The sequence below is a fragment of the Heterodontus francisci genome, chromosome 37, assembly GCF_036365525.1.
Source record: "Heterodontus francisci isolate sHetFra1 chromosome 37, sHetFra1.hap1, whole genome shotgun sequence".
Classification (NCBI taxonomy): Eukaryota; Metazoa; Chordata; class Chondrichthyes; order Heterodontiformes; family Heterodontidae; genus Heterodontus; species Heterodontus francisci.
The window spans coordinates 30,264,734-30,283,185 of record NC_090407.1 but is presented as its reverse complement, the minus strand read 5'-3'; positions in this window follow the sequence as shown (position 1 = coordinate 30,283,185).

Genomic DNA, 18,452 nt, shown 5'->3' with positions numbered 1-18,452 from the left:
TTGATGGGTCAAAATCCTGGAACTCTCAACATTACTATGTAGCAGTTCAAGAAGGCCACCTTTGCAAGGGCAATTAGGGATGGGTATTAAATGCGTGCCATGTCAGCAACACCCACAGCTCATGAATGAATTAAAAAAACGCGTCTATCAGTTGTAATCTTGCTTGCTTCCTCTGAGGCTTGAATTTCCACAGGGTTTATCCCATGTGTCCATCATAACCTCAGCAAAAAAGCTGCAGAAAACCTGGAAAAAAGGCAAGAGTTATATTTACATAATTTTTAAAAAGATTTTGGTATCACATCCACAAAAGTTACAATGGACAAGCAGGATAACCTTCACAGAAATTCACTACCTCGATATTTTACTGATACTGCTATAGTCATTGTTCCTTTAAATTTTTCTATGTTGTTCCACCTACACTCCAAGTGTGCCACCATATGTGTTCTTCCTCCTCCCTCTATTCTCAATGTGTTGACAGGAAAACCTATTGTACCAACTCCAACTCTAACTTATTCTTTCCCACAAAACTGAAATTCAGCCAGTGTCCCCGATCCTGAACCCTATCCAATGGTGCCCCTGCTGGAGATTGCTTGCAAAGGATGTTAATTGAGGATAGGATCAGGTTCAGTTGCAATGCCCAGAATGTCAGTGTTCAACAATGTGGTCTCACACAATAAGGATGAGTAATTGGGCAAGGCACCAGACTGTCTCTGTCCATGAAACCAAATCTCCCGTATGAATGAATGCCATCAAAAAAGGAAAGGTGGAGGTGAGAAGAAAAGAAGAGAAAGAAGACACTTTATTTTATTCATTCATGGGATGTGGGCATCGCTTGCTAGGCCAGCATTTACTGCCTGTCCCTAATTGCCTTGACAAGGTGCAGCTGCCTTCTTGAGCCGCTGCAGTCCATGTGGGGTAGAGTTCCAGGAATCTGACCCAGCGACAGTGAAGCAACGGCGCTATAGTTCCAAGTCAGGATGGTGTGTGTCTTGGAGGGGACGGCAGGTGGTGGCATTCCCAGGTAGCTGCTGTCCTTGTCCTTCTAGGTGGTAGAGGTCGCGGGTTTGGAAGGTGCTGTCTAAGGAGCCTTGGTGCGTTGCTGCAGTGTATCTTGTAGATTGCCCACATTGCTGCCACTGTGTGTTGGTGGTGGAGGGAGTGAAAGTTTGTGGCTGGGGTGCCATTCAAGTGGGCAGCTTTGTCCTGGATGGTGTCGAGCTTCTTGAGTGTTGTTGGAGCTGCACCCATCTAGGCAAGTGGAGAGTATTCCATCACACTCCTGACTTGTGCCTTGTAGATGGTGGACAGGCTTTGGAGAGTCAGGAGGTGAGAGTTACTCACCACAGGATTTCTAGCCTCTGACCTGCTCTTATAGCCACGGTACTTATATGACTACTCCATTTCAGTTTCTGGTCAATGGTAACCCCCAGAATGGTGATAGTGGGGGATTCAGCAATTGTAATGCCATTGAATGTCAAGGGGAGATGGTGAGATTCTCTCTTGTTGGAGATGGTCATTGCCAGGCACTTGTGTGGTGCGAATGTTACTTGCCACTTATCAGCCCTGACACTACCCTGAGCAACTCCTGTACTGATGTCCTGGAGCTGAGCCAACAATCACAACCATCTTCCTTTGCGCTTGTTACGACTCCAACCAGCGGAGAGCTTTCCCCCGATTCCCATTGACTCCAATTTTACTAGGGCTCCTTGATGCCATACTCGGTCAATTGCTGCCTTGATATCAAGGGCAATCACTCTCACCTCAATAAAAAAGAAAGAAAATACAAGGTGATAATTTCTAGTATCATTCACAAATTCTAGAAATAAATGAGAAATGTTGAATTCTGATCAAATACTGATTGAATATAGCTCCAAAAGGTCCAATTCTTTCTGAACAGATGCTTTTACCGATTTAGTCAGAAATGTTCAGCAACAGGTTGGAAAGCTTCCTTTGACTGCCTTGCAAAATGCCCTCCTTTTTCCATACAGTGGAACTGAGTGTTTTGTAAGATGTTTAATGAGGGATCAGGCTGTTAATCAAAAAATAAAATCCTCCTGAAAAGGTTTTACAAGTACCCAGGGTGACTCAAATGCATCTTTATTCAGTGACAAGGGTGTGGAAAGAACCACAGAGCTTCAGTGTATCAAAATAAGCCAGCACCAAATGCAAGCAGAAAGCTGGGACCCAACTTCCAGTCCAAAATAAAAATGCTTTTCTGTCAGATATATTTATATGTATTATTAGAAGCTTTCTCAATCGCTTACTGAGTAAATACACCATCTGATAAGCTAAGTTATATGATGGGAAAAGGTGAGAGATTCAATTAGTGCTCTGTGCTGAGTTAGCTGATCTCAGCAAGGGCAGGAGTAGAGGGAGGGAAAAGCAGCCAGGGGCTCTACTTCGGATCACTATCAAATGAACCCTGCCAGAAAGTATGTATCTGTGGATAATGGGTGAGGTCAGGGTTGGTTTTGATGCCCTAATAGCCTACTCATTGTCTAGGCCCCAGAGGGCAGGTGAGATGTCAGACACTTATGCAACTACTCTTTACCTATGCCAGTGCCAGCTGGAAGATAGGAGGCAGGGATCAGGAGATTGGAGACCGTGGATCAGGAGATAGGAGGCTGTGGAGAGAGGTCTCGGAAGCCAGGGAAGCAGCAAGGTGGATTGTGTTCTTTAAATGTGGGGTCAGAAGCAGGACTCCTGCTCCTCTCCACATTCAGCTAAGTAAATTACAAAGGTTTTTGGAAGCAGGCAGTCCTAAGGTCTGGTTTTACTGAGCGCAGCTAATGCTGGTGTGCGGCCTGCCCCAGGGGGCAGTCTTGCAGTGGGGGCCTCAAACAAGGTATTATGGCCCTTATTTGCATATGCAGAGGGCCTAATGCTTGTTTTAGTCATAAGAAATGTATGAGAATTTTTTCCTTCACTAATTTGATGGGCAGCACAACTCAGGCCAGAATTGTGCACACACACTTCCTGCCTGCCATATTGGGGGTTTAGTAGGTTGGTTAACGCAGGAAAACGAGCGATGTGTGGCCCAATTTATAGGCCTCTGTTTCCCTGGAGGAAAACCGCCTTGTGTGTGGCAACATCGTTAACATGTGCTTTTTGAATGTGTTTACAAGTGTCACAACACACCCTGAGTAGAATAACCCCTTCCCCTCTGGGGGCAGATAATGAAAGCTCTCAGTTTGGCAGAATGGAAACACTAAGGGCTGTGGAGAGTTGAAGTGTGCTAGTTCCTACATTGAGGAGTGTTTCATGTGGCATAATCCTCAGTTTCACACAGCAGACTCCTAAAAAGACACTGGCAATCCTTGTCCAATTACAAATCCTATTACCCTTTAAAAGCACTTTAAGAAACCAGCAGTCTTGAGCTCAGATATTTCCCTCATCCCTGCTCCAATGACAGGAGGAGTTATCCCACCATCCCAAATACACACACACACACACACACACACACACACACACACACACACACACACACACACACACACACACACACACACACACACACACACACACACACACACACACACACACACACACACACACACACACACACACACACACACCCTCCCTCATAAAGCCAGAAAATCCTGGAAATGAACAGTGGGTCAGTCAGCATCTGAAAGAGAAAAGGCTGGTTAAACCTTTGGACAGGGTCCTTCATCAGGATACCAAATTCTGCTAAAAAGATCCCACCTGAAACAGTAGCCTCTCTTTTCCGTTAAGTATCCTGATTGATTACCCGTGTACTTCCAATATTTTCTGACTTAATTTCAGATTTCTGGAATTTATGGTATTTTTCTGTTCGTCTCAGTGTTCTCCCTACTGCTTTTGGAAAGAAATCAGAGTCTTTACCATGAGATTCTATCTATGATTTGATGATTAGTGGATGAGCAGAAATTTCTTCCAATTAAATACTGAAAAGAGCGAAGCCATTGTCTTCAGCCCCCACCACAAACTCCACTCCCTAGTCAACAACTCCATCTCTCTCCCTGGCAACTATCTAAGGCTGAACCTTGGTGTCATTCCTCACCCTGAGATGAGCTTCTGGCACATATCTGCACCATCTTTAAGAATGCCTATTTCTTAACTATTTCTTGCCTCCACCCCTGCCTCAGCTCATTTGCTGCTGAAACCTTCATCCATGCCTTTGTTATCTATAGACTTGATTATTCTAATGCGTTCTTGGCTGGCATTCCATGTTCTAACCTCTGTAAACCTGACATCATATAAAACTCTGCTGCCCATCTCCTAATTCGTACCAGGTCCCATTCACCCATCACCCCTGTGCTGGCTGACCTACTTTGGCTCCCAGATAAGTGATGCTGCAATTTTAAAACTCTCACTCTTGTTTTCAAATCCCTCCATGGTCTCACCCCTCCCTATCTCTGTAATCTCTTCAATCCTACAGTCCTCTGAGATATCTGTGCTCCTATAACTCAGGCCTCTTGAGCATCCCCAATTTTAATCACTTCACCATTGGTGGCCATGCCTTCAGCTGCCTTGGCCCTAAGCTCTAGAATTCCTTCCCTAATCCTCTCCGCCTCTCTAACTTGCTTTCCTCCTTTAAAACCTTCCTTAAAACCTATTTCTTTGACCAAGCTTTTGGTTATCTGCACTAATATCTCCTTATGTCGCTCAGTGTCATATCTTGTTTTATGAAGTGCCTTGGGATGTTTTATTACGTTAAAGGCAAGTTGTTGTTATATACCCCTGCTATCTTGAACGCAGACGCAGCTATCCTGACAGGATGAATCACATCATGGAAAACTGAACGGTCTTAATGTGAGCCACATTTCCCCAGAAAGCCCAATAAAATAAATCAGAGTCACAAACTACACAATTCTAACTCAAGGGGTGTCTCGAGCTCCCTGATCTGCAGGATCAGCCAAAGACTCTAACTGGTCAGAGACTGAATCCAATTACCTAACGATGAAACTAAGACTGGCTAAAGAATCACAGTAAGCAAAATGTAACTGAGCTAGCACTTAATCAGATTAGGAGCCTGTAACACAGAACTGGAATTAGTGTCTTAGTGGAGATGTCCAGTCCTTGTCAAAGGCCATACAAATCTCATGAAACCTATCCCAGTGCTACAAGTGCTGAGGAACAAGGAAGTTAATCCTTTTGCTATTCCAGACATACTTTGGGTGCTGAGATGGGTAGCTGTAGAATGTGATGAGCAGCAGCAGCCCCGAGCTATAAGGATAGAGTCAGCAGGGACTGCAGGTGCAAAACAGCAACATGCAGCTCACAGAAATGCAAGAGCGGACCCAGTGCCCATTTCTTACAGGGCTGCAATTCATCAGCCGCACTTCATCAGCTGAAGTATGTGCACCCATTTCATTCTGTAGTTTCATTAAGGCATTAGATTTGATGCAAAGGTGTTTAAGTGAACACGGCTCAACCTTGCAGATTTTTGCACCAGGTTTTCTTTTGTGTGTCCATTTGGCATAGGAGCAACAGAATGGGTGAATGCCATAGGTGGAATATATATTTTTTGGATTGCACTGTTTGCAGTAATTTAAGAGTACTTTGCTGTTTCTATAATTCTAGCATTTCTATTAATAACATATTAATAGAAAGAAAAGAAAGAACTAGAGTTTGACCAGTGTGTTGTCAAGATGATGTATAAGAACCATATGTTAAAAATAAAGACTTGCATTTATATAGTGCCTTTCATGACTTCAGGATGCCCCAAACAATTTAAAGTCAATGAAGTACTTTTGAAGTACAGTCACTGTTGGAATGTAGGAAATGCGGCAGCCAGCTTGTGCATAGCAAGCTCCCACAAACAGCAGTGAGATAATGACAGCGGATCTTGGTTTTTTTGCAATGTTGGTTGAGGAATAAATATTGGCCAGGACACCAAGGAGAACTCCCCTGCTTTTCTTTGCAATAGAGCTAACTGTGCAACAGCCCCGACAAACAAATTTCTCTGCAGCACCTGTGGAAGAGCCTGTCACTCTAGAATTGGCCTTTATAGCCACTCCAGGCGCTGCTTCACAAACCACTGACCACCTCCAGGCGCGTATCCATTGTCTCTCGAGATAAGGAGGCCAAAGAAGAGAAGAAAGAAGGAGTGTCATGGGATCTCTTATGTCCATCTGAGAGGGAAGCCTCTCAGTTTAACATCTCATCCAAAAGGTGGCGCCTCCGACAGTGCAACACTCCTTCAGTACTGCACTGAACACTGGGATCATTTTGTGGGTTCAATCCTTTTTTGTTCCTTATGGAAAGTTTATTTTTAAGCATTCCAGATAGGATGAAATGATACAAGATAATAAAAGGCATGTCAGGAAGATCACTAGGCACCAGGCCACAACTTCAAAATCTGGCAATCTACTTGCCAACTTCCAAGGAAAACTGTTTCAGTGGGGCTAATTGCAGATCTTTGCTACATGCCACATAGAGATATCATTAAGTATAATAGTTATACCTCCAGCTCATCCTGGTTTAGCTAATTTGCTGTACACACATGTATCAAACAGGTGACTAATGCATTGGTCAGCATGGCTGTTACTTTCATCTCCCCATCCAATATACAGCAATGACATGGCTGCACAATGTCACCACAAAGTACAAGGGTCACTGATAACTCCATGTGCCCAACTTGAAGCCCAATGTAGGTGTCAGTAAATGACTATGTAATATTCCAATGAGTTAATGTGTAAAGATGTGAATGTGGAAAAGCTTTCAATTGTACACTTGTATCTGGACAGTGTGACCTGCTGATGTATGGGGTGCATGGTTTGTAATGAGAGTCTGAAGGTTGGCATGAGTCAACAGCAAATACAGATATGTTTGCTGGCAACATTTTGGGGTGGAATCTTGAGCCATTTACCAGATGCACAATACTGTTGAATAGTCCTACCTTCTCAGATTTCTTAAAGTCTGTCTTCTCCTGCATCCATTCTAAAATCCTGCAGCCAGCATCAAGCATGGCTAACACCTCCTGTCAGGTCCTTGGGGAGGTTGACCTGGAGTGTCAGAACCACCTCATGCTGCAGCATGACCACTACCCCAGCACATCTCTGCTACAACTGCCCCAGGGCCTTTCACCCTCCCTACATCTATCCTCTTTGGACCAGTGTTTGGTTGTTATTGTAATAACTATACTACTACTTCTACAACTGCTCAGGATTAATGAAGAAGCCCTCTTCAGAACAAAGAAGGAGCTCAGTGCATCATTAATCAGCTAATGGTAAGAAAACATAATATGGAGTCTCATTTTCTTCTTAACATTAAAATGATATAAAATCAAAATTAAAATGCTCCCAGGTTGTTGATTGGATCACCTGAGATGTTTTAAACATGACGGCACCAGGCTGCAGCTATGCTGCATGTGCTACAATGCCAATGTGAGATTACCTACCATAGTAGCTGTTGCGTCTGTTGACTACTGTAAGTCCTAAGTTACACTGCTGTGTCCACATCTGTGCACATCCTAAATCCCCCACATACCAATGGCCAAAATGTGGTGGTACGATGGCACAATGAGCATTTATAGGAATGTCTACCTTATATTTATGCAAGCACTGGAACTAGATTTGAAAGTGAATAGCAATTAACTGGTTACTTAAAATGCAAGGAATTAATTAATAGCACAAATAAACCTAACCATGAGGTTTGAGTTATGATCGATTTTTTGAAACAGTTGAGCAATCCAGATGAAGGAGAAAGGTCTGTATTGCAGGGCATCACCAAGAAAGAAAAGCACAGTAAAGGAAACAAGTTAAATCAAGAAGTACTTAGATGACGCAAAGTTTGGCTTTTATAAATCCATAGATTGTAGGAGGAAGAGGTTGTGGGAAAGAATTAATTAGAAAATGAAATTAAACCATGAATCTCATTAAGCTCATCCTCAACATGTTGAATCTGTCCAAACCTATTGAGTTAGTCATCTGAATGATATCTGGGATAATGCATCATAAGCCGTGGGTTACATGCTGTAACATATTGAAGACTGAGACGATGTAAGCCTTAAAAGCAAAACCCAAGGTGTGTTGTTATCTAAGTATCTGGACAGCAATACACAGCTCTCATAACTGAATCTTTTCATTTTGCAAGGAAGTTATATTGTGTCATATAACCAACCAGCAATATCAGGACCTATTTAAGTTAAAGTGACTATTATTGCTTGTACATATTGTAAGATAAACTACTAACCCATAGTGTTGTTTATGCTGTCATATTTAGACAGCTAGTTTTCTGGACTACTGTGCTATCAGCTGATGTAGTGCATTAGAATATAAGAGCATAATAGGAGCAGGAGTAGGCCATTCGGTCCTTTGAACCTGCTCCACCATTTAATAAGATCATGGCTGATCTGCTACATCAACTCTATCTTCCCGCACTATCCCCATATCCTTTAATTCCCTTAGTATCCAAAAGTCTAGTGAGCTCCATCCTGAATATGTTCAAAGAGTGAGCATCCACAGTCCTGTGGGGTAGAGAATTCCAAAGATTCGCATACCTTTGAGCGAAGAGATTTCTCCTCATCTCAGTCCTAAATGGCCGACCCCTTACGCTGAGACTGCAATCCCTAGTCCTAGATTCCCCAGACAGGGGAAGCATCCTCCATGCCTCTACCCTGTCAAGCTCAAGAATTTTATATGTTTCAATTAGATCACCTCTCCTTCTTCTCATTCTTTTTTTTAAATACAATTGGACTTCTTGTTCCAGGGCTAAAGAGGAGAAAAAGTAGTCTGGATGCCCACTCCTTCTCACTTGTTTGAAAGCATGTATGTGTGTCCATGTCCATTTGTGCATCATGTAAGGATGGGATTAGGTGTGATGGCCTTCATGCTGAATACCTTGCAGACACACATTGACAATGCTCATACATGTAGAATAGTCATTGGGGTGGGGTATCAAAGGGCAGCACGCAACTTTGGAACTGTTACCCAGCATAAGTTAATGCCTGCAGCAGAGGAGATAAATGAGAAGGAAAGTACAAAAAGAATTGCGGTGATGTCTGCAGTTTGTTATCACTAGATATATTACTTGGCATATGAGATATATTAAGTAGGCAACAATAACACAGGTATTTCATCCATTGGAGTCATCTTCACTCATTCTGTGAATGATTTTGAGTCAATTAGAGAATGCCTTACATATAATTTTATTTTGCAAATTGAAGAGGAAGAGGCAATCAAATATTAAATAGCAGGAAAAACTAAAATTAATGTGATACACTATTAATGTCCTTTTAAGTTATTTCCCAAGATTTCATACTGGTCCAATATTTGTACATTTTGCTTGTAAGTAACTTACAGGCATACCTAAGTACAATGGTATAATTGTGAACATTGACCAAGCATTACCACATGTTTCAGGATAGGAGTGCCCACAGGCCAGGGGGCAGCTAGCTGGGCAGGGGTGCCCAGAAACTTTCCTACCTTCTCTAAATGTGTCATTGGGTTGAGTCACTATTCCTGTGGTGCCGGGCAATATGGTGGTGGGTGTACTCTAATCCTCTCCCTTGTAATTCTGAGCAAATTTCTCAAACATCGTGGTCTGCATTGTGATTCCATCAGTCCTACTCTTTGTTAGGCTGGCTCCCAAGACAAATGACAGCTTCCCCACTTGCTCCCTGCTGCTCATAGTCCTTGGCCCATAAGCTCATAACATTCTGATGAGTCCACGTAGCTGTTACCAGGAGTTGTAAATTTGTAGAGTCAACACAGTGCTGGCTTGTGACAAACTACACCATAGTGTTCCTTGCTACAGTGAACAAGGCCATTTGTAAGAAGCAGAGCCACTGGGTACTTATTCAGAGATGGGATCCATTCATGAAAGAGCATCAGTCAAATGTCTTCAGAAAACTGGAGAAGTATTCCTTTTAATTCTGTCAGTTGGCTCTTTGTATCAGACGATGACAGCATATTTTATCTGTGTCCTCAGATCTGTGTCTGCATCAAAATATCCATTTCTGGAATTGGCTTGGAACAGCATCAATCCGTGGGACTTTGGCATGCATGTGACACTAGTAATTTTCTTCAAGACAGTTTTGGAGTATTTATGCTGTTGCTCTTATGCCTTTGATACGGCAGTACCTGCATCTCAAAGAGTTCTAAACCAGCAAAGGAAACCATGTATCATCTGGGAGTACACTGGATCAAAGATCACTAAGAGTAGAATATGTTCATCCAGAATGTTTACTGGGATGGTTGTCAGAACTTTTTTTGAAGTTTCCTCAAAGCAATTAGCACCAGCCCTGTATTATCAAAAGAAGCTACGGACAAAAATGATTAACTGGTCAACCATTTTTGGAGATAAAAGAAATGGTAGTAAATCATGAAGTTCATAATGTACTGGCTTTGCTCATGCATTTCAGCAAATGTTACATGTACAAGATGGGGTGAGGAAATATTCAGATAAAATTCTGTAAGATTATCCTTGTAATGCCCTACTTCCAGTCACATTTATCCCTGTGCATCCATTAATCGCACAGATCAGAACAACAACCTGCATTTATATAGCACCTTTAATGTAGTAAATCATCCCAAGGCACTTCACAGATGCATTATCAGATCAAAATTTGCACCAAGCCATATGAGGAGATATTAGGATAGGTGACCAAAAGCTTGGGCAGAGGTGGCTTTAAAGAGCGTCTTAAAGGACGAGTGAGAGATAGAAAGGCAGAGAGGCTTAGGAAGGGAATTCAAGAGTTTAGGGCCTAAACAGCTGACGGCACAATCACCAATGGTGGGGTGCAGGAAATCGGAGATGCACAAGAGGCCAGAACTGGAGGAACGGAGAGTTCTAGGAGGGCTGTAGGGATAGAGGAGTTTACAGAGATAGGAAGAGGCAAGGCCATGGAGAAATTAAATAAAGACAAGGGAGGTCATTTTGCCCAACTACTCCATCTTTCCACGGAAACCTATAATCCGCCATCATCTAATTGGCTCCTGAATGAGTCCAGTATTGGTTTTTTCTCCACTACCATTGTAACTATTGCTCATACTTTGAATGAAGGATTGTTTCCTGAAATGAATACTAAGTTGCCTTTTCCAAGTTTCTACTGATCGGAATACTTGTCCAGCCAAACTTCCTGTTGCCACAGCATTCTAAACATCACAACAAAGGATTCCCTACAGAAAGGGATAGATTCCACTCCTTTATCTTCATTTAAAATAAAACCAAATGTGCACATTGTAAAAATATGAGAAAGCTCTCAGAGTGTTCTAGGATGATAAAGCACAGTTTGACATTTCAGTTGTCTTTGACAAATTATTGGAGATTATCTCCAATGATTTATCTTTTTCTATAAATCTGTATCTTGTGCATTTTTCTATTTATCATGGATGTTGGTGTCGAGAAATTGAAAGCTATCCACTGGTGCATCAACTCTCAGCTCAGGTATAATTCTGGTTAGATGCAGAATAAAGTTTTCTATACTTTGCACTATCAGGCATGCCTTGGTGAGCTGTTGGCACAAAGCATGTACCAAAAAGCTTCCTCAATTCTGCCTCAACACTGTACCTTAACCCCAACTTCAGAAAAGCATGAATTACAGCATGTATCACCAAGCTGCATCCTCAGCCTACATGTGGCTCCATAGAATCATAGAAATTTATGGCACAGAGGGAGGTTATTCAGCCCATCGTGTCCGTGCATCTTGAAATAAAACCTAATCCAACCTAATCCCACTTTCCAGCTCTTGGTCCGCAGCCATGTATGTTACAACACTTCAAGTGCATATCCAAGTACTTTTTAAATGCCATGACGGTTTCTGCTTCTACCACTCTTTCAGCAGTGAATTCCAGACCCCCATCATCCTCTGGTGAAAAAAAATTCTCCTCAACTCCCCTCTAATCCTTCTACCAATTATTTTAAGTCTATGGCCTTTGGTTATTGACCTCTCTGCTAAGGGAAATAGGCCCTTCCTCTCCACGCTATCTGGGCTTCTCATAATTTCAGGCATGGCAATTAAGTCTCCTCTCAGCCTCCTCTAGTCCAAAGAAAACAACCCCAGCCTATCCAATCTTTCCTCATGACTAAAACTTTCCAGTCCTGGCAACATCCTCTCTACCCTCTCTAGTGTGATTACATCCTACCTATAATGCGAAGACCAGAACTGGACGCAGTACTCTTAACTGTAGTCTAACAAGTGCTTTATACAGTTATGGCATAACCTCCTTGCTTTTATATTCTATGCCTTAGCTAATAAAGGAAAGTACCCCATATGGCCCCGACCCTTGTGAAGTTGGGCCTTAAAGCTCCAACATCTCAGTATTTTTTGCATTGCATTTCTTCTTTGCTGATTTGTCTTGTTTAAATTTAGGGGCTTGGAGATTGGAAAGGACTGTTAGTGCTGTTGCTTTATTAGTAGATAAGTCCTAATTCTGAACATGAAGATCTGTTAGTATGAAGAACCTGAGATACTGTACATGAAAATTAATTTACATATGGCTCAGAACTTCATTGTATACATTTATGTATCCCATGAATATAAAAGCTTGGATGCCCCTGACCTACACCAACAGTGTGATTCTTTCTCTTTCTTAAATCAGACATCCTTTTAGTCTCAATATCAAGCTGTGGGCTATTAACTGATGTATGCTAATACCAAATAAGAATTAGTTTGCAGTGTGCAAAGTCATATTGAACCTTTGAAACAAAATGAAAAATATTCATGACATCTGTCTTAACATAGGTAATAGGTAAATTGGCCATTATAAATTGCCCCTAGTATAGGCAGGTGGTAGGGGAATTGAGGGGATGTAGGAGGGTAATGGGATTAATGTAGGATTAGCATAAATGGGTGGTTGATGGTTGGCACAGACTCGGTGGGCCGAAGGGCCTGTTTCAATGCTGTATCTCTAAATAAATAAATTTAATAAGACATATTTGAATGCATGTTCCAAAGATTTAAGGGCATCATTCTACCCCATTGCATTATAATGTGTTCCCCCATTGCAGTTTCTGCTGCTATTTGGATGTCTCACTCATGTTCACTTGCAACACTGGAGTTTAGAAGAAGTTTATAAACCACTCAAGCTTCACTCTTCTGGTTTATGATATGGACTAGACCCTCCATTATAACTCACTCTCTGCTATTCTACATATAATACATTTGCTGAAGGTGTCATCTGAATAATGTTCATTGCTTTTCTCTTTATTAAGAAATTTATGTGAATGAATTTTGGCCTTTATTGTAGGGGGTTAGAGTGTTAAAATAGGGAAGTCTTGTTAGAAATGTACAGGGTGTTGGTGAGGCCACACCTGGAGTACTGTGCACAATTTTGGTCCCCGTATTTAAGGAAGGATCTACTAGCATTGGAGGCAGTTCAGAAAAGGTTCACTAGGCTGATTCCTAGGATGAAGGGGTTGTCTTATCAAGAATGACTAAACAGGTTAGGCCTTTATTCATTGGAGTTTCGAAGAATGAGGGGTGTTCTGATTGAAACATATAAGATTTTAAGGGGGCTTGACAGGGTAGATGTTGAGAATATGTTTCCACTGGTGGGGGAATCTCAAACTAGGGGACATAGTTACAGAATAAGGGGGCACACATTTAAAACTGAGATGCAAAGGAATTTCTTCTCAGAGGGTGGTGAATCTCTGGAATTCTCTACTTCAGAGAGTTGCGGAGGCTAGGTCACTAAATGTATTAAGGAGAAGGTAAATAGATTTTTGAAATCTTGGGGAGTCGAGGGTTATGTGGAGCAGGCCAGAAAGAGAAGTTGAGGCCTGGGACAGATCAGCCATGATCTTATTGAATGGTGGGGCAGGCTTGAGGGGCTGAATGGCCTACTCCTGCTCCTATTTCTTATGTTCTTATGTAAGGGTCAAGTCCCATATGCAACACACTATCAAGGCGAAAAGAGAGAGGAGATGAGGTAGATCTGTAACCTCCCATCTCCAAACACAGATTGGTTGAACATTGGACTCAGGACCCAGACAATTCTAAGTTTGAATCTTTAATCATTAAAGCTTTCCTCCTTCCAGCTTGCATATCATGAGTACAATGTCTTAGGCCATAGGGAAATAAGAAGAGACTACAGGAACTGAGCAGTGTTTGCTGAACTGTTATAGCATCTCATGTTGTTTTCCTATCATTAACGTATCAAGTGAATATACCCACCCATATTAGGGTTGGCATATTTAAGGTCCCTTGTCACTTCCAGCAGAAAATCCTGCAAGTGGCAGTGGGCCAAGCAGAGCCAGCAGAATAGCTCTTTGCTCAATCTCCCACCCATATCTGACAGAATTATCGCAGGAAACCGCATAACTCCAATAGAAAAGCTCCTCTCAAACTCTATAATAGCCTCAAGGTTATAGTACTGGACTAGCAACCCAGAGGTTATGAGTGTCAAATGATATTATAAATTGTGAAATTGAATTCAATAAATCTAATCATTTGTGGCTGGCACAAGAATATTTCCAAGAAATCTGCTGGATTGTAATGAAAAACCCAAATGGTTCAGTCATGTCCTTAATGGAGGGGAACTTGCCAATCCTACCTGCTCCAGCCTACATGCTCCAGAACTGCAATATGTGGCTGACCCTTAGTACCCACAGGACAAATAGACATGGCCAATATATACTGTCTTGCCTGTGTTGCCCACATATTAAGAGAAAATGTTAAAAATCTAAATATTAGAACTGCAGTTTCTCTTGCTTCCTGTTATAATGCTTGATGAGAAGCTACCTGGAAGAATACTTTTGCAAGGATGCAATACCTTAAAGCAGAGTCTGAAAAGAGGAAGAAAGAACTTGTTATACATGATCTTATGTCCTCAGGAAGTCTCAAAATGCTTCACATCTAATGATGTTTTGAAGTGTATTCACTGTTGTTACATAGGCAAATGCAGCAAACAATTTTCACACAGCAAGATCCCACAATGGCAAATGAAATAAATGTGTTTTTGGTTGAGAGAGAAATCGTAATCCTGCTCTTCATGCAGTAGGTCTAATAGATCTTTTAGGTCCTCCTGTATAATCAAATGAGGCCTCAGTATGACATTGCATCCTAAAGATGACACCATCAATAAACCAACATTTTCTCAGTGCTGCATTGAAGTGCCAGCCCAAATTATGTTCTCAAGGTCTGGAATAGAGCTGAAACCCAAACCCATTCGAACTGGATTCACAAATTAGTGGATATGTTAACCAGACTAACAGAAAAATTAATTGATACTATGTTGGTTAACTCCTTCAAAAAGGAACTAGATAAATACCTGTTACAACTCAAACTTTTTCCAGTTGTGATGATAAGTCATCAACCTGAAACAGGTAACTGTTTCTCTCACCACAAGTGCTGCCTGACCTGCTGAGTATTTCCAGAAATTTCAGTTTTTACTTCAGATTTCCAGTATCTGCGGTATTTTGCTTTTGTAGATAGACAGCTGGTTGGAAAAGGACTGGAGGCCATATGGATCCAGATAGCCTGATGATCAAATACTCAGCTAGAAAAAATGGTTCCTGTGCTGCCAGGTGGAATGGAGGGTTTGGTCTGGAAGACAGCAAAGCAGGGTTGAAGTGGGGAGATGTAAGTGTGGATGACTATTCTGCAGTTTTGACATTTTGGGTTTTAAATAGTATTTATGTAGAATGCCCTCTGAGGAGATTAAATGGGCAAGGGGGAAACCATGATAGAGTAAATTCTATATGATCTGACAACTGAGTGGGCTTGATCAGCTGAATAACCTTTTCTCAGTCCATGCTTTCCTATGTTCTGATTACATGCCACACCACCTCAATCCACATTAAATCTGCCTCACTTCTGTTTCTGTTTACTGACCTTTGTTAGACACAAAATTATAAGTCATGTGCAACTTTGTATCCAACATGTCCCTGATGTGTATCGATCTCTGTAACTGCTAAAAGACTTTGTCCCTGCAAAAAAAACCAATCATAATGTGACCACTACCATGTTAGATACCTCCTAAAATCTTCCCTCCCTCCTTTACACGTCAGGCTCTGTCTTGAATGATATTCTTGTTCAATGAAATGGCCCCTTTTAAGTTGACTGAAATTACTAATTTTGCTGGGTCTGGTAATGGTTGTTGGACAATTGCCCAAAAAATATACCTGTGAGACAAGGAAAACCTTGCCAAGTTCTGTTACTTCCAAAAAAACATTACCACAGGAAACACTGAGTCCTAATGTTTGGCCCCATAAGATCAAATGTGCAGAAGTAATATGGTCTTCAGAGACAGCCCTGTCATACACGGCATGGTGATAAGTTGCAGTTTATAAGAGTTGTGGCTAAGGGTGCAGAAGTCACCAAAATAAACAATGTTCAAACTGAACAATGTTTATCTGCACTGAGTAATGATTAAATATTAAATTGCTGATATTGTCCTAGGGAATTCTTGAACTTGGAAGCCAAAAATAAATTGTTACATCCAAGTAGCAGTCTGTTCAGAAGTTCCAAAGTTGTACAAGCACCCCACAACATTTTGTATAATAACAGTGCGTACTTCTGACTTTCAGAGACTTGAACTTTTTTTTGTTCCAATTTTCTTTCTCTTGAAAGTGCTGATTCAGAACTGAGCCCAACAGATTTTTGTTCAGTAAGGGTATCAAGGGACATGGAGCTAAGGTGGGTAAATGAATTCGAGGTTCAGATCAGCCATGATCTAACTGAATAGTGGAGCAGACTAAATGGCCTACTCCTGTTCCTATATTCCGCTGATTCATGATGTAGCACCACAGCCACCAGCAGCCCTTTAGTATCTCATGTATGAACACAGAATACTGAATGTCACACTTGGGTTGGAAAGGGGCAAAAAACACAGCCATATTTAATCTTGTCCTGATCGTTTATCTACACGTGCACACTGGATAGCATCAGAAACAGGATCACTCGCTGATTTTCCCTCTGCCTGCTTTGGGTCACTTAGGCCAATTTCACCATTCTGCAACTGATATCAGCTAACTCAATACAGACTGAGGATTGAATCTTAGACTTTCACGCTCCATATAGTTGAGTTCCACAATGGACAGTGCACTTACCAACTGAGGCTTTTGAGGGAGTCCCATGTTGTAAGCTTATTGACAAAGACATAAATGGCCTAAAACACTCATTGTAATAATTAACTTGTACTCCTACTTACACACAAAAAGTGAGCACTATTACTTTCAAGGACCCAATGCTTATCTTGGAATCTTCTCATGCCCCTAAACTTGAGGAATGGGCAAGTGCAGGCAATGTTGTTTACAACAACAAGAACAACTTGCATTTATATAGCACCTTGAATGCAGTAAAATGTCCCAAGATGCTTCATAGGAGCATTATCAGACAAAATTTGGCACCGAGTTATTAGGACAGTTGCCCAAAAGCTTGGTGAGAGAGGTTGGTTATAAAGGAGGAGAGAGAGGTGGGAGGTTTAGGCAGGGATTTCCAGAGTTCAAACCCTAGGCAACTAAAGGCATGGCTGCCATGGGTGGTGCAATTAAATCATTGATGTTGAAGAGGTTCAAATTAGAGGAGTGCAGAGATCGGAGGGTTGTAGGGCTGGACGAGGATACAGAGATAGGGAGAGGTGAGTAACTAAAAGAGGAGATAAGCAAGTTACATGTACACATTTGTAAGTTCATTCACTGGAGGATCAGTCTTTGTCTCTTTGTTGGTCACTAGTACTGAAATGTCCTCTCACTATAACTCTCTTCGCAAACAAAATCAAAGGGGGCATCGTGACCAGACTGCACAGATAACCAGATAGGAAACATATGAATCTCAAGGGGAAATTGCTTTTACTTTTTGCATAACAAAAACAATATGAAAGAATGTTAGCAAAGCCCAAGAATATGAAATGGAGCTCAAAGATGTTTCCAATTATAAATAAACAGAAATGTGAAATAAAGCAATTGAATCAGTGCAATTCCAGTTCAGCTATTGGTCATATTGTCCTTGGTCACATTGTCTACCTTTGTCCAGTTATTTCGGTCATTTTCACCAGAGTTGGGAAATGCACCACACAAACTGTTTCCAAGGATTTCAACCATTCAAGTGACTTATGGGCTGTAAGCTCATGGGAATGCAGTTGTGTGTAACACAACTCCAATACTCTCATGACTATGTGACCTTATTGATGTAATCTTATAATAGGATTTACAGTGCGAGCCAAGATGGCTGTTGAGTGATGTCCGACTACATAATAAAAGGCTGTATGATTTCAATTGCATGTATGATTCTACAGCAGGTAATACCACTGTAGTTCTGTCTGTTGGTTCATACAAGATAAAGTTAGTGCTACAAACTACACGATGCTTGTTGATGTAGCCCAAAGTCTAAAATCTCAGGTTTAAATTACATGAAATTATGGAACTATGCAAATAGTTGCCAAGCCTCCTTTTCTACAATTTGGATCCTAGTAATTAGAGACACAGTAGATACAGTAGATAATCCTTCAAATTATTCATACACATCATTTCTAATAGCAGTTAACATTTGGTCTACTTACTGCTGAAACAAAACTGGTTAGCAA